The sequence below is a fragment of the Lagenorhynchus albirostris genome, chromosome 12 (genome assembly GCF_949774975.1).
Source record: "Lagenorhynchus albirostris chromosome 12, mLagAlb1.1, whole genome shotgun sequence".
In the NCBI taxonomy this organism is placed as follows: domain Eukaryota; kingdom Metazoa; phylum Chordata; class Mammalia; order Artiodactyla; family Delphinidae; genus Lagenorhynchus; species Lagenorhynchus albirostris.
This window is the reverse complement of record NC_083106.1, coordinates 55,037,056-55,042,501: the sequence shown is the minus strand read 5'-3', so window position 1 is coordinate 55,042,501 and position 5,446 is coordinate 55,037,056. Positions and strand designations below refer to the sequence as shown.

The following is a 5,446-nucleotide window of genomic DNA, read 5'->3' as shown; positions in this document are numbered from 1 at the left end:
CTCTAATATTATTTACTAGCTTTTGATTTGTTATATGATCTTCAAAAAACTACCATATAAATATTAAAACTGACAATTTTAAACTCTGCTGTTTTCCTGAAACTTTATAGCAGCTTTATAAAGGGAAAGGACAAATACTTGGTTTTCCCGTCTAGTTTGTTCTTTAATCACACAACGTAACCTCAAGCATAAAGCATAAATAATGTGGCTACATTTCAAATCTATAATTTAAGAATAAAGTAACAGAGAAATGGATATGGATATCAGAGAAATGGGGATATGAGGCAGTTTTTCTCTACTTCAAGCTTCGGGTTTTTTAACAGAGAGAAAATCCATTAGCAAAATATAAAGCATGATCCTTCCTTCCTCATTTGACAGACGAAGAAAGTGCTTATCAAGAGTACACAGACATTCAATATTTCATTCCCAGTGCTTTCATATGTGGTACCTATTCCGTAATTAAACCAGGTATCTTTCTTAGCAAATCTTATTCTAGACTTCATAGGATTTCTAAACATCAATCAGTAAAACATACTTACACTTGCCTCTAAGTCTTTGAGGAAGCTTGCAAAACAAAGGGAGTTTCAAAAGTTGCTGTGAGCCAGGGAGGTGAGGATTTTTATAAAACTACCTATGAAATTATACGTGACACACAAAACGATATTCAGCAATAAGTAAAAGTTCTGATTTATTATTGTTTGTAGGCTATACTGTAGCGTCGCATACTTTCTACTATATCAATGTGTAAATCCTCATATTGTTTCATATTTCATGTACCTAATCTTCAGAATACATATTTATAGTGATAAATTATATAGCATATAGTGTCTCCTAACTGGTTATATTTCAAGTCATAGTTTGTGCACTGTGAGTGTTATAAGGGATGGTATACATTTCTTTTTGTGAACACTGATTTTCTCTGATCAATACGATATAGATAATGTATGTAAAAACAATGAAACAAATTTACTTAAAAATAACCCTGAATTGACAATCAAAAAAAAATAATAAGAAGAATATTATTATAGTGGATGCTGTGGTGCATTGATGGGATTCCCCTTCAGGACACAGGCACTTACTCCCTCAGCTGACTGCTCACAAATTGGTCCCTCCCCAGCAATTCCCAGGGAAATGCCTAGTTCATTTGAGGTACAGAGGACAGTCCCCCTTCCACATTTTAGGGCAACTCTGAATGTAACCAATGGAATTGATTATTTGATACATACATCTAATTTCTACACTGGTTACACACCTGACAATATATTGATATAGTTTTGACTTTAAACAGCCAAATTTGTTTTATTTTTAATTTTTAAAAATTTACTCATGTATTTACCATTTCTGCTACTGTTCATTTCTTTTAGTATATCAAAATTTCTATCCGGTGTGTCCTTTTCATTTTATTGAATAACTTTCAGTAACATTTCTTTCAGTGCAGGTTTACTGACAATCCTTTTTTCAACACTTTTTCTCGAAAAATGTTTATTTTGGGCTTCATTTTATTATAATTTTATTAAATTTTAATTGATGTATAATAAACTGCACGTTTAAATTGTATGATTTGACCAATTTTGACATTCATATAGAGACGTGAAACTATCACCACGATCAATACGGATACATTTCTATCATCCCCCCAAAGTTTCCTTGTGCTTTTTTCAATTCCTGCACAGCTCTCTGATAATCTCTGAATTACTTATTACTACATTTTAGCTTGCATTTTCTAGAATTTGATAGAAATAGAATTATACGTGGGTCCTATTGTTTGCTTGGCTTATTTTACTCAGCATAATGATTTTTAGATCTGTTTAGACTGTTATCAGTAGTCTGTTCCTTTTTTTTCTTTCTGAAAAAGTTTTATTGTGCACAGCGGGGAAAGGCTCACCCCTTCTTGGCTGCTGCATTCCTCATGGCGGCCAGGACGTTGCTCAGCTTCTCTCTCTTCCTCTTGGCACGGATGTGTGTCCCCACCCTTTTCTTGGTGAACTTGAGGGCCCGCTTGTCCTTGGAGACCTTGAGCAGCTCCATGGCCCTCCGCGCATAAGGGTGAAGCCACACACCTCCCGGATCATGTCCCGCCGAACTTGGTGTGCTTGGTGAGGTGCCCACGTCAGTGGCTGTGCCTTGGCTTGCCCACTTCTTGGTCACCTTGTGGCCCTTGTTGAGGCCCACAGCCATGGGGTAGCAGGGAGCTATGGCTGCTGCTCTTCAATGGCTGCCAGGGCAGAAGAGCCAGTAGTCTGTTCCTTTTTATTGCTGAGTAGCATTCCATTATATAGATATTCCACAGTTGACAAACAGATACCGGTGGGTGAAAAGCAAGAGAATCGTAGGACATCTTTTTTTTTTTTAATTAATTAATTTACTTATTTTAACATCTTTATTGGAGTATAATTGCTTTACAATAGTGTGCTAGTTTCTGCTTTATAACAAAGTGAATCAGCTATACGTATACATATGTCCCCATATCTCTTCCCTCTTGCATCTCCCTCCCTCCCACCCTCCCTATCCCTCCCTTCTAGGTGGTCACAAAGCACCGAGCTGAGCTGATCTCCCTGTGCTATGTGGCTGCTTCCCACTAGCTATCAGTTTTACATTTGGTAGTGTATATATGTCCATGCCTCTCTCTCACTTTGTCCCAGCTTACCCTTCCCCCTCCCCATGTCCTCAAGTCCATTCTCTAATAGGTCTGCATCTTTATTCCCTTCCTGCCCCTAGGTTCTTCATAGCCATTTTTTTCTTTTTAGATTCCATATATATGTGTTAGCATATGTTATTTTTTTTTCTCTTTCTGACTTACTTCACTCTGTATGACAGACTCTAGGTCCATCCACCTCATTACAGATAATTCAATTTCGTTTCTTTTTATGGCTGAGTAATATTCCATTATATATATCTGCCACATCTTCTTTATCTGTTGATCTGTCGATGGACACTTAGGTTGCTTCCATGTCCTGGCTATTGTAAATAGAGCTGCAATGAACATTGTGGTACATGATTTTGAATTTTGGTTTTCTCAGAGTATATGCCCAGTAGTGGGATTGCTAGGTTGTATGGTAGTTCTATTTTTAGTTTTTTAAGGAACCTCCATACTGTTCTCCATAGTGGCTCTATCAATTTACATTCCCACCAACAGTGCAAGAGGGTTCCCTTTTCTCCATACCCTCTCCAGCATTTTTTGTTTGTAGATTTTTGGATGATGGCCATTCTAACTGGTGTGAGGTGATACCTCATTGTAGTTTTGATTTGCATTTCTCTAATGATTAGTGATGTTGAGCATCCTTTCATGTGTTTCTTGGCAATCTGTATATCTTCATTGGAGAAATGTCTATTTAGGTCTTCTGCCCATTTTTGGATTGGGTTTTTTTTTTGATATTCAGTTGCATGAGCTGCTTGTAAATTTTGGAGATTAATCCTTTGCCAGTTGCTTCATTTTCAAATATTTTCTCCCATTCTGAGGGTTGTCTTTTTGTCTTGTTTATGGTTTCCTTTGCTGTGCAAAAGTTTTTAAGTTTCATAGGTCCCATTTGTTTATTTTTGTTTTTATTTCCATTTCTCTAGGAGGTGGGTCAAAAAGGATATTGCTGTGATTTATGCCATAGAGTATTTTGCCTATGTTTTCCTCTAAGAGTTTTATAGTGTCTGGCCTTACATTTAGGTCTTTAATCCATTTTGAGTTTATTTTTGTGTATGGTGTTAGGGAGTGTTCTAATTTCATTCTTTTACATGTAGCTGTTCAGTTTTCCAAGCACCACTTTTTTTTTTAACATCTTTATTGGAGTATAATTGCTTTACAATGGTGTGTTAGTTTCTGCTTTATAACAAAATGAATCAGCTATACATATACATATGTCCCCATATCTCTTCCCTCTTGCATCTCCCTCCTTCCCACCCTCCCTATCCTACCCCCTAGGTGGTCACAAAGCACTGAGCTGATCTCCCTGTCCCAGCACCACTTATTGAAGGGGCTGTGTTTTCTCCATTGTATATTCCTCCCTACTTTATCAAAGATAAGGTGACCACATGTTCATGGGTTTAATCTCTGTGCTTTCAATCCTGTCCCATTGATCTATATTGGCTCCAAGGTCTTGTCACTGGTATGCACACAGCAGTGAAGGTCAGCAACAGGAGCCAGGCAAATGACAGGAAGTGCACAGTTGTAGAGGCTATTCCCCAATGCAAGCACAGCAGTGTAGGTCAGCCACAGGGGTCTAGAATGGCATCTTTCACTGTGCAGCCACAGAGGCTGGGGCTGGTTGCCAGTATGGATCCTGGGCTCCCGCATGAGGTGAGGGGAGAGAGTGAGGAGGAACTGAGGTGGCTAGTGTCTGCAAACACAGAATTTCACTGGGGACAACCTCAGTGTTAAAATCTCCAAGAGTTCCACGAAGGCTATACTGGTCCTTGGTTTCTTAGGCAGTGAGAGGAGACCATTGGGAACTGCAGTTACTCCTGCTGGTGGCTGATACTATTTGACCCTGCCCTTCTTTTCTTCCTTATTCCAAGTCATCTTTATTATATCTCAGCTTTGCAGTTTCTTGGTGAAGTAAAAGTTGAAGCAAGTTCTTTGTGCAGTGCCCCCAAAAGCTACAGATGTTTGTTGCTCACCCCACTCTCACTTTCCTGGCTTGGGGAACTCTTTCGAGCCATGGAGTTCCCTCTTGGCATTGAGCAGTACTGGCCTGGGTAAAGAAATGATGCAGGCAAAATGAAGCTGTTCTTCTTTTCCTTTTAGTGCAATTATTCTCCGTTTTTTTGTTCCACTGTGTTGCTGAAGTTTCTTAATTGGACTCCTGAGCATTGCTGGAGCTATTTCTTTTCAATATAACTATCTAATTGTTGATCTTTGTGCAGGGATGGAGGCTGGGGTCTTCTATCTTTGGTGATATTCTCAAAAAATGATCTTCTTATTCATAAATGAAAATACGGCTGGGCATTCCAATTATTTGCATTTAATACAAAATAGTTCTCCTTTAGAGTACTACATTTTATAATATTTTATAAACATTCCTACTCAAACTACAAAAGCACATAAGGAGGAACACAACCTAACATAATAAAACAGCATAATTCTGTACTTTAGAGTCTCTAAAATATACATTAAACTAGATAAAAAGTTTAAAGTTCTCCTACTTCACAATCGTTATGAAATCTCATCATTGTCTGAATCTTAAATACATAGCAGCCAGCCATTATGTAGCATATGGGATTGCTATGGAAGTCCATATGCTTTGTAACAGTTGGTGTTCAAATGAAAATGTGTGAAGTCAAATAAAAATGTGGCCCAGACAACAAAACCTAATTACCAGCAGCATCAAACTGCAGGCTTTCTTTCAAACTACCTATATAACTTTTTCTGGTGCTTTATAGATCTTTGGTAAAATCATTTTTGACAGACTTATAGATTATAATAATATAACCTTCTTTTTTTAAAAACTAAAATTAA

At 37.8% G+C, this 5,446-nt stretch overlaps 1 pseudogene; it reads right to left on the bottom strand.

Annotated features, from left to right (window-relative positions):
• Window positions 1–1,873: 1,873 nt before the first annotated feature.
• Window positions 1,874–4,801, bottom strand: LOC132530482 (large ribosomal subunit protein eL36-like; annotated as a pseudogene).
• Between the last annotated feature and the right edge of the window lie 645 nt (window positions 4,802–5,446).